The following is a 24,137-nucleotide window of genomic DNA, read 5'->3' as shown; positions in this document are numbered from 1 at the left end:
AGAAACCGCTGAACCACGAGGTTAAGCACATGGGCCAGGCATGGTACATGTGTGAGCCCGCCTCACCTCAGACCCGCCACCAGTTCCGGCCATTGTCACACACGACCATGCCTGGCTGTAGGTTCAGCGGTGTCAGCCACAGATCTGCCTGCTCTTTCAGAGCTGTCCACAACTCCAGCGTTGTGCGGTTTGTCACCAAGCATATTAGCTTCAGCACAGCCTGTTGCCGCTTGGCCGAGGCAGTTCTGCAGTGCTTCCAGCTTGTGACTGATGTGGTCATTTCGGAGTTGGAGACTGAAACGGAGAAGGAGGCTGAGGAGGATGAGGTGCAGGAGCTGTAGACTGTGGAGGCAACCCTGATTGACCTAGGGCCCGTAATCCTTGGCGTCGGGAGGATGTGTTCCGTCCCAAGGTCTGACTGGGTCCCAGATTCCACTATATTAATCCAGTGTGCCATCAGCGAGATGTACCGTCCCTGCCCACAAGCAATTGTCCACGTGTCCGTGGTTAGGTGGACTTTCCCTGTAACTGCATTGTTGAGGGCACGGCTAATGTTGTGGGACACGTGCTTGTGTAATACGGGGACAGCACACCTGGAGAAATAGTGGCAGCTGGGGACCGAGTACCGAGGGACGGCCGCCGCCATCAGGTTGCGGAAAGTTTCCGTCTCCACAAACCTAAAAGGCAACATTTCGAGCGCAAGTAGTCGAGAAATAAGGGAATTTAGTAGTGTGGCCTGTGGGGCGTTGGCTGCATATTTACGCTTGCGTTCCAAGGACTGGGGTATGGACAACTGAATGCTGCGCTGGGACAAGGACATGCTTGCTGATGGTGCTAGTTGAGAGTATGCAACGACAGGTGCAGGGCAGGAGACATCTACGCATGCACTATGGACAGGAGATTGGCTTGCATGCACAACAGCGGAAGAAGCAGTGGTGTCACCCGCAGACACTGTTCCTGGACCCTGGGGTTCGGCCCACAAAGTCAGGTGCTTTGCTGTCATGTGCCTGATCATGCTGGTGGTGGTCAGGCTGCTAGTTTTGCTACCCTTGCTGATTCTGGCCTGGCAGGTGGTGCATATGGCCTTTCTGGGTTTATCGGCAGAGTCTTTAAAAAACAACCAGTCTCGGGACGACCTGACAGTTGTACTGACAACTTTCATCGTGTTTGGTGTTATGGGGAACGGTTGCCCGCTTTCTGTCTGTGGCCACGACACTGCTTCTTCCTACCTGTTAGGGTGCTCTGCCTCCCTCCCCCTGTGTGCTGCTGTCTTCGCTCTGCATGTACTCCTGCCAGTTACTGGGTCAGTTACTATATCATCCACCACCTCGTCTTCCACTTCCGCACCCTGGTTCTCCTACTGACTTTCCGGCAATTGTGTCTCATCATCGTCCACCTCTTGTGATACTTTCCCACCATCGCCTTCGTATGACCGTGGCTGCTCAAATATTTGGGCATCGCTACATGCGATCTCCTCTTGCCCCGCTTCAGGTGGACCAGGCGAGAGGTCTGAATCTATAAATGGAAAAGTGAACAGCTCTTCAGATTGTCCAAGTGTGGGATCAGTTGTCTCTGGGCACTCGGCATGGTGGGAGGAAAGAGGATCAGGGTGAGAAATATGCGGTCCAGACTCAAGGCTATTGAGATCAAACCGTATGGAAGACAGGGTGGTGGTGGTGGCTAAGTGACGGGAAGCATTATCTGCTATCCAACCAATAACCTTTTCACACTGCTCTGTGTTCAATAGTGGTGTTCTGCGGTCCCCTATTCATTTGAACAGGAAGGTTGAGCGAGAAGATGTGGGTGTTTGTTGTGGCACAATTTGAGCTTGCACACGGCCTCAGCCTCTGCACGCACCATCACCATCATGTCCAGTTCCCCGTCCCTTGCCATGTGCCTTGCCCATTTTAAAAAGAGGACAATATCTTTCATGCTCACTACAAATGGCTGAATTTGGAGCGAATTTATATGTGATCCGTGTGACGTACAAACCACAGTTTTAAATAGTTGGCCTGTAGGTAACTATTTTTAACATTGCCGACCTCGTGTCAATAAGTTCACTGACACACTGCAACAAAACTTCGATGGAGGCCAGAAATGGTAATATTTGCAGCACAATTATATGTGATCCATGTGATGGACAAACCACAGTTTTAAACAGCTGGCCTGTAGGTAACTATTTTTTAACATTGCCGACCTCATGTCAATAAGTTCACTGACACACTGCAACAATATTTTAATGGATGCCAGAAATGGCAATATTTTCAGCGCAATTAAATGTGATCCGTGTGACGGACAAACCACAGTTTTAAATAGCTGGATTTTTAGCGCTGTAATATGGAAAGGACCTGGCTGTATTCTGCAATGCCAACAAGAAAAAAAATGGTGTTCTCTGGATTGCTTTTTAAGCAAATAATCAAGATAAAAAAAAAATTATTCCTGGCCCTAATACCTGGGCTTATTTCTACAAATATCTGTAAAAGCACCAGCAGACAGAACTAGAATGGACCCTATTACTATGTGCACTGCAGTCTGCTATATACCCTGCCTGCCTGCCTAGCACTGATATCTCTGCAGCTGGATTAGTCCTCAGAAGGACTGTTAGTTGAGATGAATATGTGTCTCTAATATAGTCTGGTATACCTACACTAACTACAAACAAGCAAATCTCTCCATAGCTCAGCAGCAGCTCTCCCTACACTGTCTGATTCCAGAGTGACTATGACGAGCATGGCGGCGCCAGGTCTGATATAGACCTGATGACGCTGTGCTGTCAGCCAATCACTCTAATGCCACAACCAACATGGCTGCAGCATTACAGTGTGTGGCAGATAATCCCTGCATGTTGATTGGCGCTCTAAAGAGCGCCAAACATGCAGGGAGGGGCCCTGAGCTCCAGCCGAGCAACCCAGGAAATACTCGCCGAGCATCTCGAGCAGTAAGATGCTCGGGCGAGCACCGAGCAGTAGCGAGCATGCTCGCTCATCACTACTTATAGCTGATGAAAACACAAAAGTCATTATCTCAGTAAATTATAATAATAACAAAAAACACCTGCAAAGGATTCCTCAGCGTTTAAAAAGGTCCCTTAGTCTGTTTCAGTAGGCTCCACAATCATGGGGAAGACTGCTGACTTGACAGATGTCCAGAAGGCAGTTATTGACACACTCTACAAGGTCCCAGAGTTCCAATTTTATTTGCAAATCAAGGTCCCACAGTCTAGAGGAAGAGTGGAGAGGCACACAATCCAAGTTGCTTGAGGTCTAGTGTGAAGTTTCCACAATCAGTGATGGTTTGGGGAGCCATGTCATCTGCTGATGTAGGTCTGGTGTTTTATCAAGGCCAAAGTCAGGACAGCCGTCTACCAGGAAATTTTAGAGCATTTCATTGTTCCCTCTGCCGACAAGCTTTTTGGAGATGGAAATTTCATTCTCCAGCAGGACTTGGCACCTGTCCACACTGCCAAAAGTACCAATACCTGGTTTAAAAGCATCAGTATCACTGTGCTTGATTGGCCAGCAATCTCGCCTGACCTAAGACGTAAGAAGACTTTTAGGCCATGCAATGCCCCTCTGTGATATCATACTTATTTACAGAATATGATATTCTTCTTATATTTTTTAAAATCTCAATGTTGAAATTATGAATTAACTATATAGAAATATCGACTCATACATTTTACTGAAAAGCTTTTTTAGTTTAGATTCACATTTAGATATTGACTAAGGATATAAAATATTAAATGCAGAAAATGAACGTAAAGTACCTAAACCTTCAAGAAAAGTCCTTTCACTCTTGGTAAATAGTCATCATCAGGTAAAGACAAAGTCCTGACTTTAAATAAAGTCATATTTGGTTTAGAATTAGTTTTACATAGATCAGCTATCAGCTATTAAATTCCAATATTGAGCTACAGGATGGCAAAACAAAAAAAAAGTCAAATGAAATTGCCTCATGGAAGTGGCAACATTTCATTCCTAATTCCAAATATTGGACTTAAAGGGATTTTCACATGATGACAAACTCTGTTCCTACAGTGGTGGCCAAAAGTATTGGCACCCTTGCAATTCTGTCAGATAATACTCAGTTTCTTCCTGAAAATGATTGCAATCACAAATTCTTTGGTATTATTATCTTCATTTAATTTGTCTTTAATGAAAAAAACACAAAAAGAATTGTCCTAAAGCCAAATTGGATATAATTCCACACCAAACCTAAAAAAAGTGGGTGGACAAAAGTATTGGCACTATTTGAAAAATCATGTGATGCTTCTCTAATTCGTGTAATTAACAGCACCTGTAACTTACCTGTGGCACCTAACAGGTGTTGGCAATAACTAAATCACACTTGCAGCCAGTTAACATGGATTAAAGTTGACTCAACCTCTGTCTTGTGTCCTTGTGTGTACCACATTGAGCATGGAGAAAAGAAAGAAGACCAAAGAACTGTCTAAGGACTTGAGAAACCAAATTGTGAGGAAGCATGAGCAATCTCAAGGCTACAAGTCCATCTCCAAAGACCTGAATGTTCCTGTGTCTTGAGTGCGCAGTGTCATCAAGAAGTTTAAAGCCCATGGCACTGTGGCTAACCTCCCTAGATGTGGACGGAAAAGAAATATTGACGAGAGATTTCAATGCAAGATTGTGCGGATGGTGGATAAAGAACCTCGACTAACATCCAAACAAGTTCAAGCTGCTCTGCAGTCCGAGGGTACAACAGTGTCAACCCGTACTATCCGTCGGCGTCTGAATGAAAAGGGACTGTATGGTAGGATACCCAGGAAGACCCCACTTCTTACCCCGAGACAAATAAAAAGCCAGGCTGGAGTTTGCCAAAACTTACCTGAGAAATCCTAAAACGTTTTGGAAGAATGTTCTCTGGTCAGATGAATCAAAAGTAGAGCTTTTTGGGAAAAAGCATCAACATAGAATGTACAGGAAAAAAAAAAGAGGCATTCAAAGAAAAGAACACGGTCCCTAGAGTCAAACATGGTGGAACATGGTGGAGGTTCCCTGATGTTTTGGGGTTTCTTTGCTGCCTCTGGCACTGGACTGCTTGACCGTGTGCATGGCATTATGAAGTCTGAAGATTAGTGTTGAGCCACCCCCGTAGTGTTCGAGTTCGGTTCGTCGAACACCCGTGTGTTCGTCTAACTGTTCGTCGATCTGTTCGTCGAACACCTTCGAACACCGTTAAAACCAATGGCAGGCAAATAAAAACACATAGAAACACATAGAAAACACCTTCAAAGGTGTCCAAAAGCTGACAAACTGCTCAGAAGACATAACTAACACATGGAAAAGTGACAAGTACATATAGTCATGCGAAAAGAAAAGAGGTGGAGGAGTAAAAGGAGGAGGAGACACAGATATAGGCATGTCATGCCCTTCTAAAATCCAAAAAGTGAGAAGCCGACACGGCCAGTCTGTTCCTGCCCGTGCCACCTCCGTGTCGCCGGGTTTGTGCCAGAGCCGCGGTGGACCCTGACGGCCAGCCCCCCTCTCCCAATACTGGTGCCTGTCCGCTGGTGGGTCGAGCGAGCCCCCCTGTGGTGGAGGCTGGTCTAAGCTTTTTAATTTAAATTGTCTCTCTAATTTGAATGAATACACTTTAAATCCTTTTACAAGGATCTATTGGAGGGCAAGTCTCATGCCATTGCCGTGGGGCAGGGCGACCAATATGCCCCTGAGATGGGCATGACAGTCCCTGTCCCTGGCTGGAGTGGGGGGAGGGAACACTGAGGAAGGGGAACCCTGTAGTGCAGGAGCTGGGAGGAAGCAGTTCCTGGGTGCATTGAGAAGGGAGTATAAAAGGTGGGCACCATCTTAGTTCAGTGCAGAGAAGTCTGAGCAGAAGTGACAGGGAGCAGGGGCTCTGCATGAGCTCTGCTCCGGAGGCGGGCCTAGTAACAGAGGCCCAGGCCTGGAAGAGGGAGAAGGAAGGAAGAGCAGCGGAGAAGGCTCCAGGAACGAGGAACGAAGGGATCCCAGGGGTGCGGACGGGCGAGTCGCCACCGCACGCCCGAATCCACCTGCGTGGAGGGGTCAGGCCAAAGGGGGAGACCGGTCCCCGAAACTAGTGGAGGCGGGAAACGACCCTCAGATAGAAACCGGAGGCTGTGACATTTTATGTGGCGCAGCCCCTCGCTACACCCGCTAGGAAGGCACCACATAGGGTCAGGGAAACTGGCGCCAAGTTTACCAAGAGGAGGCCCGAGGCAGCCGGACAGAAGCGTTGGTAAGAAAGGCTAGACAAAGGACACACAAAGGGGGTACTGTGAAGCGCTCCAAAGTTATCTGGGAGTTGTCTGAGCCCCTCACCTGGTGAGCACAGTACGACGTGGGCAGCCGTTACCTGCAGAAGTGGTCTGGATAATAAGAACTGTGAGTAAAGGCCCTGGACTGCATCACTGACTCCGTGTCGTTACTGCTGCTGCCCTGCACCATCACCCCCATCCTCCGCATACACTGCCCTGAGGCTATACTCCTCCCGTGGGGAGTTATACTACGCTCTGCTGCACCCACAACACCAGCCTCAGCGGTCTGCCCTGCAGCGGCGGTTCACTCTGACCGCAATCCATGGGTGGCGTAGTCAGACATTTAAACATCAAAACCACATAAATAGTTCCGCCACTGGTTTGACCGCCCTGAGCCACGGAACCGGGTCGCCGCCACGGAGACTACAACCACCAGCATCCACCAAAAAGGGTCCGGCTCCGGGTGTCCCAAGGCCCAGGGGACGCGTCAGAACATTTTCATCACCTTTCATAATCACCAATGGGACAAGGCAGGGATGTCCTCTGTCCCCTCTCTTATACATCCTAGTGACGGAGCACCTGCTCTCATCAATTCGCCATAACCCCAATATTAGGTGGATTGAGGTGGGAGGCACCGAGTACAAGTGCTCTCTATTTGCTGATGATGTCCTAGTATATATCACTCAATCACATATATCCATCCCTGCTGTTATGGCTGAAATAGATCACTTTGTTACATGGTCAAATTTTAAAATCAATGCAGCGAAGTCTGAGGCCCTCGATGTCTCCCTCCCCAAATCCATACAAGATTCCATCCAGTCCAACTTTCCCTTTGCCTGGCCCTCACAGGGTATCAAATACTTAGGAATTCCTATTCATAGAGACCTCTCCCGTCTATGTTATCTTAATTTTGGGCCCTTTATTGAACAACTCCATACAGACCACGGTTGGCAAGTTAGAACTGTAAGATTCACTGTGTTCCAAATTATTATGCAAAAAGTGTTTAGGAGTGATAAGGGAAGAATTTGTTTGTTTGTCAGTTAAACTCATTGATGGTGATGTGTGTCAGGGCTCTTTATATCATTGTAAGCAATTGCAGACACCTGTGCTAATTAGTTTGGCAGGTGTGTCCAATGAAAGGCAAGACTACTTAAGAAGGCTGTCCCACATTATTGAGCAGCCTACATTTTCTGCCAAAATGGGAAAGAAAAAGGATGTGTCGGCTGCTGAGAAGCAACAAATTGTGGAGTGTTTAGGTCAAGGCATGACTACAATCAACATTGTGCGATGATCAGGATGAAGTGTCTTGGCAATCAAGAAGTATGTAGCTGATTCACAGTACACATGTGTGCGTGCTGATAAGGGCAAATTGAGGACTCTTTCCTACAGGCAATTACGTCAGGTTAAAAGAGCAGCGGCAAAAAAGCCTTGTCATAGCAGCAGACAAGTTTTTGAAGCTGCTGGTGCCTCCAACGTCCCCCGAACAACAAGATGCAGGGTACTTCAGAGGTTTGCAGCTGTGCGTAAGCCATCCTGTCGACCTCCTCTATCCACTGCACACAAGCAGAAACGGCTCCAGTGGGCCAAACAATACATGAAGACTGACTTCAAAACTGTTTTGTTCACGGATGAGTGCAGTGCAATGCTCGATGGTCCAGATGGATGGAGTGGAGGATGGCTGGTTGATGGACACCCCACGCAAACATGGCTACAGCGCCAACAAGGAGGCGGTGGAGTAATGTTTTGGGCTGGAATCATGGGGAGAGAGATTGTCGGCCCCTTTAGGATCCCTGAAGTGGTAAAGATGAACTCCATAATGTATGTGGAGTTTCTCAAACAGCACTTCCTGCCATGGTTCAAGAAGAAGAACCGTGTATTCCACAGCAAGATCATTTTCATGCATGATAATGCACCGTCTCATGCTGCACATAACACATCTGCATCTCTGGCTGATATAGGCATAAAAGGGGACAAACTTATGGTGTGACCCCCATGCTCCCCTGACCTCTACCCCATTCAGAACCTCTGGAGCATCATAAAAAGGAGTGTCTATGATGGCGGGAAGCAGTTCACATCTAAGCAACAGCTCTGGGAGGGTATTCTGTCCTCATGCAAAACAATTGAAGCAGAAACCATCCAAAACCTGACAAATTCAATGGACGAGAGAGTTCAGAAGCTCCTTTCGAACAAGGGGTCCTATGTGCAAGTGTAACATCACCTAGAATAAAGTTTTGAGTTGAAAACTGTTTGATTTCAGTTTCTAATAACCTGCTAATGCTTATAATTTCAAAAATGACCATTTTTTTGTTCTTTATTAAAATGAAAAGGTTGATCGAAGAGTGTGGGGGATCTAAGAGTGTGGCAACCCAGTAGTCAGGATTACTTCGAATTCTGACAATCTGAGGGTCATGCTGCAGGTAGTGCAGCAAGAAGGCACTCATGTGTCTTGCGCATCTAGGAGCCCCAAAATTATTTTCCGGGCTAGATGCAGCTAAAAATTATTATTAATTTTAAATCTGGTGGAGCTTAGTATGGATGGCCTAATAGAATCAGTACTGCACACTGCTACAAAGCCCAAATTATTTTCCAGTCAAGATACAGATAAACATGATTAGTAATTTTAAATCTGGTGGAGCTTAGTATAGATGGCCTAATAGAATCAGCACTGCACACTGCTACAAAGCCCAAATTATTTTCCAGCCAAGATACAGATAAACATGATTAGTAATTTTAAATCTCGTGGAGCTTAGTATAGATGGCCTAATAGAATCAGTACTGCACACTGCTACAAAGCCCAAATAATTTTCTAGCCAAGATACAGATAAACATGATTAGTAATTTGAAAGCTTAAAACAGTTGGTGAGGTTATTTTAACCAATCATGAAGCTTTTACTCTCCCCAGGATGACACAGGGGTAGAAAAGTCGTTTCGGATCCATGATTTGTTCATCTTTATGAACGTGAGTCTGTCTACATTATCAGTGGAGAGCCGCGTGCGCTTATCTGTCAGCACACCACCAGCAGCGCTGAACACACGTTCAGACAGAACGCTGGCTGCGGGGCATGACAAGATCTCCAAGGCGTAAGTGGCGAGCTCCGGACATTTATCCAGATTGGAAGCCCAAAAAGAGCAAGGGTCCAGTGACACAGTCATGGCTTCAATGTTTACTTGGAGATACTCCTGTACCATCGTCTCTAGGCGTTGACTATGTGTCAGACTTCTTGTCTCCTGTGGCCTTGCAAAGGATGGGCTAAAAAAGTGGTGAAATGATTCCGCAAAATTGATGTTACCAGCAGATACTGTGTTTCTGTTACGCTTTGAGTGCTGAACACTCGACGGTCCCACGGTTGGCAAGTTGGAACTGTGAGATTCACTACGTGCACCACTGGTGTTTTGTGGAAAAGCACATGTAAGATTCTGCAACAGTCTCTGCTGATACTCCTGCATGCGTGCATCCCTTTCTATGGCAGGAATAATTTCTGCAAATTTACTTTTGTACCGGGGATCTAACAGTGTGGCAACCCAGTAGTCAGGATTATTTCTAATTCTCACTATTCGAGGGTCATGTTGCAGGTAGTGCAGCAAGAAGGCACTCGTGTGTTGCGCATCCAGGAGCACCAAGTCCCTGTTGTGTTGGTGGCGAGGTAACAATCATGCTTCCTTCCTCTGTCCTCTCCCCCCAACCTCGCAAAACAGAAATGTGATCAAGGTCTCCCTCATCTGATGAGTCTTCCATCAGTTCGTCCTCCACTTCTTCCTGGGCTCCTGCACCTTCCTCACTAGTTTGGCTGCTTCCATGTGCCCTGGTAAAACCACCTCCCCCACCCTCACATGCCTGCCGCCTTGGTGCTGCCGACCGTCTGGACCTTGCAGATGTTAGCCCTTCCGCATACAACTCCTCCTCCTCTACTTCCTCCACCTCCTCTTGTGCCACCACCTGACTCTGAATTCTGTTTAACATGTGCTCCAGCATGTAAATCACCGGAATAGTCATGCTGATAATGGCATCGTCAGCACTAAACATCTTCGTCGCCATTTCAAAACTGTGCAGAAGGGTGCATAGGTCCCTGATCTGAGACCACTCCTCCAGTGTGATTTGCCCCACCTCTGGATCTCATTGGCCCAGGCTATACGTCAGAACGTATTGCACCAGGGCTTGTCGGTGCTGCCACAGTCACTGCATCATGTGCAGAGTTGAATTCCACCGGGTAGGCACGTCGCATTTTGGCTGGTGAAGTGGCAGGCCCAACGACTTCTGTAGAGATGTAAGTCACTGAGCTGCGGGATGCGAACGGCGGAAGTGAGCACACAGCGACCGTGTCCTCTGCAGAAGGCCATCTAGTCCGGGATAGTGGGCTAAAAATTGCTGGACAACCAGGTTCAACACATGAGCCATACAAGGCACGTGTGTGACATTGCCCCGGCGAAGGGCCGCACCCAGGTTTGCAGCATTGTCGCACACGGCCTTCCCTGGTTTCAGGTCCAGTGGAGACAACCATTCATAAAATTGGTTCTATAGAGCTGACCACAGCTCCTCAGCTGTGTGACTCACATTTTCCAGACATTTCAAAGTAAAAACCGCCTGATGACGTTGAGCCCTACTGCCAGCATAGTAAGGAGGTGTGCAGGATCCCTTCTGCGCAGTTAGAAAGCTTGTGGCATGACCAGACAAACTTTGGGTGCAGGTGGGGGACCGAGAGGAGGTTGAGGAGGCAGAAGCAGTGGAGGAACTTTGAGATAAAGAGGATCGACGCACAACTCGTGGGGATGGCAAGACTTGGACAGGAGCCCCTTGTCCTGCTGTCACCATAGTTACCCAGTGCCCAGTCAGCGACATGTAACGCCCCTGTCCATGCCTACTCATCCAAGTGTCTGTGGTGAAATGCACCCTGTCACACACAGAGTTTCTCAAAGAAGCGGTGATGTTGTGTGTGAAATGCTGGTGGAGCGCAGGCACACCTTTCTTTGAGAAGTAGTGCCGACTGGCATCTGGTACTGGGGCACTGCGACGGACATAAGGTCTCGAAAATCCTCTGTGTCCACTAGGCGGAAAGGCAGCATTTCTGTAGCCAAGAGCTTGCAGATGGTGAAATTCAACCACTTAACTTTCTCATGGCTAGGAGGAAATGGTCTTTTACTTGTCCACATCTGAGGGACCGAGGGCTGGCTGTTGTGCTTAGACGGGGTTGATAAGGGTGTCCCCGGAAAACTGCCGGTCTGTGAGGAAGATGCAGGCGGACATGTTAGGTTGCCTTGATCCAAAGGTGGCGCTATCGATGTCGGACAGCGCTCAACACCAGCTGGTGTTACCACCTCCAAAGAAAATGATGACCTGCCAATCACGCTGGCTGTTGCGGGTAAAGAGGTGGCAGGTCTGCGTCCCAAAACAGGTGTGACTGCTGTCCCCCCAGTTACAGAGGATGAAGAGGCCGCAGATGCACAAGATGTGGCAGACGGTGGTTGGCCTGGCCGGCTAGGCCGCATTGTAGCACAGTGAGCTTCCCACTGCAACTTATGCTTCATGTCCATGTGCCGGTTCATGCATGAAGTACTCAAACTATGTATTTTTTGGCCTCTACTTAGCTTTTGCTGACAAATGTTACAGATAACACGAGTTGGGTCATCTTTATCGATCTGAAAAAATGCCCAGGCTATGCAAGGCTTAGCACCCATGCGACCTGAAGAGCCACCACGACTTGTGGTCAGAGGCAGAGTTGTGTTTGAGGATGCAGTTGTTGACGTGCTTCCAGTACTACGTCTCTGTCCAGGAAGGTGCAACCTGACCTCGTCGTCACTAGCATCCTCCTCCACCTCCTCTGCTGACCTCATCTCTTGGCTGACTGTGGGTTGACAGTAAGTGGGATCTCCAACCTCATCATCATCACCCTGTGTGTTATCACACCCGTCGTCCTCAGAGCCAACCTGTTCCTGCCCTGACAAAAAACTAAAGTTGTCGCTCCACTCAGGTATTTGAGTCTCATCATCGTCTTCCTCATTGTCTCCACCAACAGGAGTTAAAGTTTGGGAATGAGGGTCTACATTATGGTCAGAACCTTCTGCGTCTGGTCCTGGATCCGACTCATAAAGATTCTGGGCATCAGTGCAGATCATTTCCTCATCTGGATTCACAGAAGCTCTGGAGCCGACCTCTGATTCCCAGGCTATAGTATGAGTAAACAGCTCTGCAGACTCAACCATCTGTTCTACCCCATACTCAGACAGGCAGCTGGAGATTTGGGAGCTGTGAGGAAGCAAGTGCGATTGGGGTGACACCTCTGAGGACTGGAGTATTTGTGATGTTGAAGTTGATGTGGAGGAGAGCCCACTTAAAGGAGCACTTGATATCCGTTGAAGCACCTGCTGTTTTTGTGCCTCATCTGGAATTTGTAGCGATTGGCGTGGCCGTAAGAAAGGGATCTTATCACATTGTCCGCTAAAAGAAGTAGACATTTTAGTTTGGCTGGAAGATGGTCTTTCTTCTGCAGATGTTACTGTTGCTTTAACACCTACCCCACGGACACAACCTTTTTTCTCCTTCCCAACACGCCTATTCCCCTTTCCACCAGCAGCAGGCCTTTTTCCACTCATTTTGGTGGTTAACTAATTCACAACTCTGGAGTTGTTTGCACAAAAAAAAACAATGGATGGGAACCGAGCAGAGCTGAGTGGCCAAACTGTGGTATTAGGCCAAAAGTATTGGCTGGGTTAGATGCAGATAAAAATGATATTGAATTTGCAACCTGATGGAGGTCAGTATAGATGGACTAATAGAACAAGTCCCACACACTGCTAGAAGCTGAAATATTTTTTCAGAGCTCGATGCAGAAAAATATTATATTGAATTTGCAACCTGGTGGAGGTTAGTATAGATGGACTAATAGAACAAGTCCCACACACTGCTACAAGCTGAAATATTTTTTCAGAGCTAGATGCAGAAAAAAATTATATTGAATTTGCAACCTGATGGAGGTCAGTATAGATGGACTAATAGACCAAGTCCCACACACTGCTAGAAGCCCAAATAGTTTTTCAGAGCTCGATGCAGAAAAATATTATATTGAATTTGCAACCTGGTGGAGGTTAGTATAGATGGACTAATAGAACAAGTCCCACACACTGCTACAAGCTGAAATATTTTTTCAGAGCTGCATGCATAAAAAAATTATATTGAATTTGCAACCTGATGGAGGTCAGTATAGATTGACTAATAGACCAAGTCCCACACACTGCTAGAAGCCCAAATATTTTTTCAGAGCTAGATGCAGAAAAAAATTATATTGAATTTGCAACCTGTTGGAGGTCAGTATAGATGGACTAATAGACCAAGTCCCACACACTGCTAGAAGCCGAAATATTTTTTCAGAGCTAGATGCAGAAAAAAATTATATTGAATTTGCAACCTGGTGGAGGTCAGTATAGATGGACTAATAGACCAAGTCCCACACAGTGCTAGAAGCCCAAATATTTGTTTCAGAGCTAGATGCAGAAAAAAATTATATTGAATTTGCAACCTGATGGAGGTCAGTATAGATGGACTAATAGACCAAGTCCCACACACTGCTAGAAGCCGAAATATTTTTTCAGAGCTAGATGCAGAAAAAAATTATATTGAATTTGCAACCTGATGAAGGTCAGTATAGATGGACTAATAGACCAAGTCCCACACACTGCTAGAAGCCCAAATATTTTTTCAGAGCTAGATGCAGATAAAAATTATTTTTCATTTGCAACCTGGTGGAGGTCAGTATAGATGGACTAACAGAACAAGTCCCACACACTGCTAGAAGCCCAAATATTTTTTCAGAGCTAGATGCAGCAAAAAATTATATTGAATTTGCAACCTGATGGAGGTCAGTATAGATGGACTAATAGAACAAGTCCCACACACTGCTAGAAGCCCAAATATTTTGAGCAGCAGAAGGGAAGGAAGGGAGACACAAATCTATTACTTAGTGGGTAGGCGGAGCCCCATGGGATAGTTCACCTCAGATTAGAAAAAGTGACGACCGGCCCCTCTAGTATAAAGGCTCCTCCTACTCCCATGTTCTCCAGTCTTTTATCTGAGGTCTCAGAGGATAGTCGCTGCCTCGGCAGCTCCTCAGAAGAGTTTGTTTTTTTATATCCAGCGAGACCTGGACCCCCCGTGGTCTAGAGGTCTCAGGGGGTCTCGGCACTACTGAGACCCTTGATCCTCCCCTTGCGGCTCTGTGTACCCCTTGAGGAGGTCCCCACCGAAGCCTGCCGGCCCCGGGGGATACAGGGCGCTCCCTGGCGGAGGCGCAAACCACATCTGGGGGTCCCTGCGTGTTCCGCCGTAGGGGGGAGCAAAGGGCCACGGCGCCACTCATCCCTGAGGATCTCTGTGGCGTTCAGCTGGGTAAGTGCTCTTTTATATAAGAGTGCATTAACGGCTGCGGCAGCAGCTGGCGTTTCTATAAGTGTGACTGCCTGTGTGTTTTTGTCTATTGCAGACGCTGCCTTTACTGGGGGGAGCAGAGACGGAGGCCAGTAATGTTTATATGTGGCCCCACATTGCTTAGCTTCCTGCCGTGTATCAGGCAGGAAGCTTTTTGTATTAGCGCACGCTTTTTCTTTTCTTGCTTCCTGCCTTCATAGAGGCAGGAATCTCTCTGAATAGCGCGGGCTCTGTCGGGGGCGCGGCTTAGCGGGGGCGTGGCTTAGCGTCTCCTGGCTTAGTGCCGTCATATCTCAGGCAGGAAGCTCTTGGTTTGGGCGCTCCCTGTGTCAGTCCCTGCTTCTCCTCCGGCTTCCGTGTTCCATCGGGCACCTCCTGCTCTCTGCTCCCCGTCCACTGCCACACACTCAGAAGGAGCGGTCGCTGCGTTTTTCACTTTGGCTAACCTGATAGGGAGACATAGTGAGTGCTACCGCTTCTCTTTTGAAACGATTTACTTCGCTGATCTTAGTAGGCAGTGTAGTATTTTAGTTGCAGTGATATTAACCCCTTCTGAACAGGATGGTTCTTTAGGGTTGTTTTTTCTTTTCCTGGGGAAACACCTGGTGTTTGAGGGCGCTTCTCCCAGTTGATTAAGTTAAATTATTTGCTCTGCAGCTCTGGGGTAGCTCTCTCTAAGGGTGAGCTTTAACCCTTCAGAGCTTGAGGCATACAAAAAAAAAAAAAAAAGAAGAGTTTTCAAAACAGGCTGTGCAACTTTCACACTTTTATTTGCCATCCTTATTGTAACATCCTGGCATCTGGTGTGGGTGGTATGTCGGATCAGGGGCCTGGGAGTGCGGACCGCTCTCCTGATCCGTTCCAAGTTCGGTCGCACGCTTCTGATACACCCAGGCCTTCCACGACGTCAAGTTCGACCCTTGCTGATGTTAAGGTGGAAGCGCTCACTCGCTCCATTGATAGTCTTTCTAGCCTCCTGGGTCAGTGGGTGTCAGCCAGATCGCATCCGTTGCCACGAGGAAAAAAGCGCCGCGGTACTGTGGCACTATCTCACTCGCACAGCGCATCAGAGGTTTCGGTTTCACCAACGAGTTCGGTTGAGGAAATCTTTGATTACGAGGAAGAGGATCGACGAGGTCGCTCTATTTCACTTTCAGGCCGCGTAGATGTGCTTATTAAGGACATGCGGGAAGTGTTACAGCTGTCTGAAGAGCCAGCAAGATCGTCTAAGTCTGCCCGGCTATATCAGGAAACGCGCCGTGCTCGTCCAACGTTGCCTGCGCATGAGGAACTTAACGAGGCAGTGGAGAAGGAGCGCCGGTGTCCGGATAAACGCTTCCAGGGGATGCGGTTTTTTGATGCTCTGTATCCCTGCGCTAAGGAGATGGTCACTGATTGGGTTCCTTCTCCCGAGGTGGATATACCCCTGTCTCAGTTGAGCAAGTCCTCCTTGCTTCCGGTTAAAGGGAAAGCCAATCTTCAGGATCCTCTGGACAGGAGATCGGAGTCAGTGGCGAAATCCATCTATGAAGCCGCAGGTCATGGTTTCCGAGCGGCCTTAGGGGCCCTGTGGGCCAGTGAGGCTTCCCTGCGGTGGTTGGATCAGCTGCGAACGGCATGGCAAGATGGGACTCCGCGTTCAGAAGTGGAAAGGCTTTTTCAGTTGATGGAAGAAGCCATGTGTTATGGCAGGGATGCAGTACTGGACACTTCTTCAATTTTGTCCAAGGCTCAAGCTTCGGCCGTCACAGTTAGAAGAGCACTGTGGCTTAAGCAGTGGACCGGAGATACAGTATCCAAGCAAGGTTTGCTTAGTCTTGCATATAGGGGCGGTCAGCTTTTTGGTTCGGACCTTTCGGAGCTGATTGCCAAGGCCAAGGACAAGGATGTTTCCCTGCCTCTAAAGAAGGCAGCGGCATCCACATCTGGCAGGTCAGGGCCCGGTAGAGGTCATCGGTCCTTTTGGACCAGGGGACGATTCGGTCAGCCTTCTTGGAGATCAGATCGTCCTTCGTCCTCCGGCAGATCCTCCCAGAAATCTCGTACTCCTTGGAAGCAACAGTCCCGTCAGGACAGACGGGAGGTTGACAAAAGATCCGCTAAGGCTAATTGACGCCAGGGATCCCCCCGAGGGTTCTCGGGTGGGAGGTCGTCTGCTACAATTCGGTTCAATTTGGGCATCCCTCATATCGGACGCCTGGGTGACGCGGGTTATGTCGGCAGGCTATTTCATAGAGTTTCATTCTCCACCTCCAGACAGGTTTCGTCAGACGTGCATTCCATCTGTGCCAAGGCTGGCTGCTGCACTGTTACAGGAGGTCGACTCTCTCCTGCAGCAGGGTGTGGTGGTTCAGGTTCCTCCGGAAGACCAGGAAAGGGGTTTTTACACCAACCTTTTTGTGGTCCCCAAAAAGGAGGACAAGTTTCGCCCGGTACTGGATCTCAGAGATTTGAACATTTACGTCCGAACACGGAAGTTCCGCATGGAGTCTCTCCGTTCGGTGATAGCGACCCTGTCGCAGTACGATTTCTTGGTGTCTATCGACATCCGCGACGCCTATTTGCATATCCCTATCGGCAGGGCTCACCAGCGTTTTTTGCGTTTCGCCATAGGTCAAACCCATTACCAGTTTGTGGCCCTACCATTCGGGTTGGCCTCGGCACCCAGGGTTTCTACAAAGGTTCTGGCTCCTCTCATGGCGCTTCTTCGAAGACAAGGGGTTACGATCCTCCCCTACCTGGACGACCTGTTCATAGTGTCGCCCACAGCTCAGGAGGCGATAACAGCTCGCGACCTCTCCCTTAAGTACCTGATGGACTTCGGGTGGCTGATCAATTGGAAGAAGTCGTCATTGGAACCAGCGCAGTCCATTCTGTTCCTGGGGATGCATTTCGATACAGTTCGGGCAGTTGTGTCTCTGCCTCCTGTCAAACAGGCGAACCTTCGGCTTCTGGTGCAGGCTATGAGGTCGGCGTTGTCAATGTCCCTTCGGGAATGCATGCGCCTTCTGGGTCAAATGGTGGCAGCTATGGAAGCAGTACCGTTTGCACAATTTCATTCCCGGGATCTCCAAAATCTTATTCTGACACATTGGGATCGATCTCTGACTTCTCTGGATCGCTCGGTCGTTATCTCCCGCAGGGTGCGAGAGTCTCTTGGATGGTGGTTACGTCCAGAGACTCTATCCCTGGGGAAATCCTTCCTTCTCCCGAGGTGGTCGGTGATTACCACCGACGCCAGCCTGACGGGTTAGGGGGGAGTTTGGAACGACCTCTGGGTTCAGGGGGTCTGGTCGTCAGAGGAGTCGTCTCTCCCGATCAACATTTTGGAGTTGAGAGCGATATTTCTCTGCCTCCAACATTGGACGGTCCTTTTGAACGGTCTACCGGTCCGGATTCAGTCGGACAATGCGACGGCGGTCGCGTATATCAACCATCAGGGCGGGACGAGAAGTTCCAGACTCATGATGGAGGTCTCTCGGATCTTGGTTTGGGCCGAGTCCAGGATTCCAGCAATCTCTGCGATCCACATCCCAGGTGTGCTGAATATCTCGGCGACTTCCTCAGTCGCAAGCAGGTGGATCCTGGGGAATGGAGTCTCCATCCAGATGTTTTTTCTCTGCTGTGTTCCCGTTGGGGGACTCCTCAGGTGGACTTGATGGCATCCAGGCTGAATGCCAGGGTTCCGACATTCATGTCCAGGTACAGGGATCCGGAGGCTGTGGCGGTAGATGCTCTAGTAGCCCCGTGGGACCAGTTCGAGCTGGTCTATGTATTTCCGCCGATATCCTCACTTCCTCTGGTAATCCGACGGATCAAACTCGAATGGGTATCAGTAATCTTGGCAGCACCGGATTGGCCACGAAGAGCGTGGTATTCGACGCTGGTATCTCTTCGAGCGGCGCTTCCGTTTCCACTACCCCTTCGCTCGGACTTGTTAAGCCAGGGGCCCATTCATCATCCGGACCTGAGGTCACTTTGTTTGACGGCGTGGCTGTTGAGACCGAGATCCTGACCCGTCGCGGGTTTTCGCCCGAGGTCATTGCTACCTTGCGGGCAGCCAGGGGTCCAGCTACGACTAGGATTTATCACAGAACTTGGGAATCTTTCTATTCATGGTGTTCTGGATCTTCAAGAAACCCGAGGGTTTTTTCCATCCCCAACTTCTTGGCTTTTTTGCAATATAGTTTGGCCAGGGGTCTAGCGGTTAGTACTGTGCGGGGTCAGTTATCTGCACTTTCCGCACTTTTTAGAAGGGCTATTGCCTCACGCAGGGATGTGCGTTCTTGTTTTCGCGGAGTCGCACGTCAGTTTCCGCCGCGGAGGGCAGTTGTGGCTCCGTGGCGGCTTAATCTAGTCCTGAAAGCCCTTCAGCATAGGCCTTTTGAGCCTATGGATTCTGCTAAACTTTCGTTACTTTCTTGGAAGGTGGCCTTCTTGGTGGCAGTCACCTCTTTGAGAAGGGTGTCGGAGTTGGCGGCACTATCTTGCTCGCCTCCTTTTCTGGAATTCCTTCCGGATCGCGTAGTGCTTCGTACCCGTGAAGATTTTTTACCTAAGGTAGTGTCACAATTCCACATTAATCAGGACATTGTGTTGCCTTCTCTTTGTCCAAAACCTAAGAATCCAAGGGAGCGGCCTTTACACTCGTTGGACTTAGTGCGGGCATTGAAGTTCTATCTTACAATCACACAAGGTTTTCGGAAGTCGAACTCTCTTTTTGTGATTCCGGCTGGTCGTCGCGGCGTGGTCAACGTGCTTCCAAGGACACGATAGCTCGGTGGATCCGTTCGGCTATCCTGGAAGCGTACCGGCTCAAGGGCGAGCCTTGTCCGGTTAAAGTTCAAGCTCATTCCACGAGAGCCATTGGCTCATCGTGGGCTTTTCGTCAGGGGGCCTCGGCAGCGCAGCTCTGCCGGGCGGCCACCTGGCGCTCCGTTCACACCTTTACTAAGTTTTATAAAGTGGACGTGAGTGCTTCCGCTGATGCGGCCTTGGGACGCAGGGTCCTGCAGGCGGCAGTAGTTTAAGTTATCTCTTTATTGTTTATTTTTTCTTTATTCAGCGCGGTTTGCGCTCTTGCCTAAGTTGTTGGGGTGTTGGAGCTTCTGCCACTATTTCCCACCCTTAAGTGAGGTACTGCTTTAGGACGTCCCACTAAGTAATGGATTTGTGTCTCCCTTCCTTCCCTTCTGCTGCTGAAAGTTGGATTTTGGTAAGACCTTACCTGTAAAATCCTTTTCAGCGAAGGAAGGAAGGGAGACACAGCACCCTCCCATGGCAGAAGTGTTTTTTTTGTGCTTCTAGATGCAGCGCGTCTCCTTCTTGATGACGATCATCTGGACTGGGTTTAGCGCTCTACGGCTCTCCTTCCAGTATCGCCAGCTCTTCACAGTTGTCAGGTCCAGTGAAGTATGCCTAGGACTGTGTGTTTCTATTACATAACCTGTTTTCTCTCATTTCTGAACTTTCAGAAGGGGATGTGTTGTTCTGCTGGTGTTGTCTGCTCTTCCTTAGCTTGTGTACGGACTGGAGAACATGGGAGTAGGAGGAGCCTTTATACTGGAGGGGCCGGTTGTCACTTTTTCTAATGTGAGGTGAACTATCCTATGGGGCTCCGCCTACAAACTAAGTAATGGATTTGTGTCTCCCTTCCTTCCTTCGCTGAAAAGGATTTTACAGGTAAGTTCTTACCAAAATCCGACTTTTTCAGAGCTAGATGCAGAAAAAAATTATATTGAATTTGCAACCTGATGGAGGTCAGTATAGATGGACTAATAGACCAAGTCCCACACACTGCTAGAAGCTCAAATATTTGTTTCAGAGCTAGATACAGATAAAAATTATTTTTAATTTGCAACCTGGTGGAGGTTAGTATAGATGGACTAATAGACCAAGTCCCACACACTGCGAGAAGCCCAAATATTTTTTCAGAGCTAGATGCAGATAAAAATTATTTTTAATTTGCAACCTGGTGGAGGTTAGTATAGATGGACTAATAGACCAAGTCCCACACACTGCTAGAAGGCCAAATATTTTTTCAGAGCTAGATGCAGAAAAAAATTATATAGAATTTGCAACCTGATGGAGGTCAGTATAGATGGACTAATAGACCAAGTCCCACACACTGCTAGAAGGCCAAATATTTTTTCAGAGCTAGATGCAGAAAAAAATTATATAGAATTTGCAACCTGATGGAGGTCAGTATAGATGGACTAATAGAACAAGTCCCACACACTGCTAGAAGCCGAAATATTTTTTCAGAGCTAGATGCAGAAAAAAATTATATTGAATTTGCAACCTGATGGACGTTAGTATAGATGGACTAATAGAACAAGTCCCACACACTGCTAGAAGCCGAAATATTTTTTCAGAGCTCGATGCAGAAAAATACTATATTGAATTTGCAACCTGGTGGAGGTTAGTATAGATGGACTAATAGAATGATGCTATGCCCAAAAGGTTTTACTTCACTAGGTGCAGTAAAAAAATTGGTATTCTATACACAGGTGGTGTAGCTTGCAACACAGATAGGCTACTCCACTGACTAACACACTCTGCAATAGGCCAAAAAGGATTAGCTTTGCTAGATTTAGCCAAATGCTGTGAAAATAATTGCACAGCACTGGCACAGACCTGCCTGGCAAAAACTGATAGGAACTGATGTAACTTAGTCCTGAAAAGGACTGCAATTACAATTAGTCTTTACGCCCAACCTATCTATTTAACAGCACAGACCTGCCTGATAAAAGTCGTAGGAAATGCTGTAACCTAGTCCTTAAAAGGACTGCAATCACAACTCTTCCCTACTCCCAAGCTATCTGTAGATTTGTGCGAAAATTGGCTTGAAATTAACAAGGTATAGCGCACACAGCAACAGCGGTGCCGTCTAACACGCAGCTGCAGCAGTGAGAAAATGGTGGCGACGGGGAAAATGGCTGGGTCTTATAGGGCAAGGACATGTGACATACACAGCCAATGACACATGCCCTTGCTTGTGTGAAAAAAAGCAGTTCGCTCCGTGTGTGCGCTGCTGATAGGCTGACAGATTGCACTTCCTAACTGTAAATGCGGGAAAGAGAAAAAAAAATGGAGATCTTAATTATTCCTGCAGAGATCCATCCCCTGCCCCTCCCCCAACCCCGCTGTACACTCAAACTGTGTATTAACATTAATTTTCAGCATTACTGAGAAAAAATCCAGTTATGATTTTGGTGCACGAGCAGTTATCGAACATAACCTCGAACAGCCGAATTTTTTTCAAATTGTTCGTGTTCGTCGAACTGCTCGAACACCGCCCAAAACAGCTTGAATTTGAGATTGGCGAACAGTTCGAGTCGAACACCGCTCATCTCTACTGAAGATTACCAACAAATTTTGCAGCATAATGTAGGGCCCAGTGTGAGAAAGCTGGGTCTCCCTCAGAGGTCTTGGGTCTTCCAGCAGGACAATGACCCAAAACACACTTCCAAAAGCACTATAAAATGGTTTGAGAGAAAGCACTGGAGACTTCTAAGGTGGCCAGCAATGAGTCCAGACCTGAATCCCATAGAACACCTGTGGAGAGATCTCAAAATGGCAGTTTGGAGAAGGCACCCTTCAAATATCAGGGACCTGGAGCAGTTTGCCAAAGAAGAATGGTCTACAATTCCAGCAGAGCATTGTAAGAAACTCATTGATGGTTACCGGAAGCGGTTGTTCGCAGTTATTTTGGCTAAAGGTTGTGCAACCAAGTATTAGGCCGAGGGTGCCAATACTTTTGTCTGGCCCATTTTTGGAGTTTTGTGTGAAATGATCAAGGATTTGATTTTTGCTTCATTCTCTTTTGTGTTTTTTCCTTGCAAGCAAATTAAATGAAGATAATAATACCAAAGAATTTGTGATTGCAATCATTTTCAGGAAGAAACTGAGTATTATCTGACAGAATTGCACAGGTGCCAATACTTTTGGCCACCACTGTATAAGGGCATCTTGATGTCATAGAGAGGCATCCTTCAGTTGGATGTTTTAAGGCATTTTATTACTTACTGCAAACTCAAAAATTTACATGAACTAAGATTACTATGCCTTTAAACAATTCTGGACTACCCATATGATGATGTCATGTGTTTGTAAGCTTCTAATAGTTTTTTTGGCAACATCTGAGTTAATTAGAGACACACCTGTGGATGTATTTTAATGAACACCTGAAACACACTGCTTCTTTGTATAGCATCATGGGAAAGTCTAAAGAAATCAGCCAAGATATCAGGAAGAAAATTGTGGACTTGCACAAGTATAGCTCATTCTTAGGTACAATTTCAAGATACCTGAAGGTGCCTCGTTCATCTGTACAAACAGTTATACGCAAGTACAAACAAGATGGGACTGTTCAGCCTTCATATCGCTCAGGAAGGAGATGGTTTCCATGTCCCAGAAATGAACGTGCTTTGGTCCGACATGTGCATATCAACCCAAGGACAAAAGCAAAAGACCTTGTGAAGATGATGGCGGAAGCTAGTAAGATTGTGTCAATATCCAAAGTAAAACTAGTACTGTATCCACATGGGCTGAAAGGCCACTCTGCCAGGAAGAAGCCATTACTCCAAATAAAAAATAAAAAAGCCAGATTAATGTTTGAAAATGCACACAGGAACTAAGACTTTAATTTTTGGAGACAAGTCCTGTTGTCTGATGAAACTAAAATTTAAGTTTTTGGTCATAATGACCATCGTTACGTTTGGATGACAAAGGGAGAAGCTTGGAAGCCTAAAAACACCATCCCAAATGTGAAACATGGGGGTGACAGCATCATGTTGTGGGGTTGTTTTGCTGCAGGAGGGACTGGTACACATCACAAAATAGATGGCATCATGAGAAAAGAAGATTATGTGGCAATACTGAAGCAACATCTCAAGACATCAGCCAGGAAGTTAAAGCTTGGGCGGAAATGGGTCTTCCAAATAGACAATGATCCGAAACATACTGTCAAAATGGTAACAAAGTGGCTTAAGGATAACAAAGTCAATGCTTTGGAGTGGCCATCACAAAGCCCTGATCTCAATCCTATTGAAAATTTATGGGCAAAGCTGAAAAGGCAGGTGCGAGCAAGGCGATCTACAAACCAGGATCTGTTACATCAGCTTTGTCCAGAGGAATGGGCCCAAATTCTAACCAACTATTGTGAGAAGCTTGTGGAAGGATATTGACGCATCCAGGGGATGGGGACGACTTGGCACCCGGGCCTTGTTGTTAGTTTTTGGGGGATGCCGCGATGGCCGGCTCCCGGGGCCATACCCTGGGGTCACTCTTAAAAGCAATGAATAATGGGGAAAGGTGTATGGGATAGGAAAAGTTTGTGACGCCACCCGTGGTGTCTGGTGAGGATCACCAGCGCTGCTACAGTCCTCTGAGGCCGGTGGTCAGGCAGCTTAGTTGGTGCGGCTCCCCACAGGTGGAGGGGGAACTCAGGGCTGCGTAGGAGAA

Source organism: Phyllobates terribilis, unplaced genomic scaffold (genome assembly GCF_046119375.1).
Source record: "Phyllobates terribilis strain yellow unplaced genomic scaffold, ASM4611937v1 Scaffold_88__1_contigs__length_6355796, whole genome shotgun sequence".
In the NCBI taxonomy this organism is placed as follows: Eukaryota; Metazoa; Chordata; class Amphibia; order Anura; family Dendrobatidae; genus Phyllobates; species Phyllobates terribilis.
The sequence above is the reverse complement of the archived record's forward strand: the minus strand, read 5'-3'. Positions refer to the sequence as shown.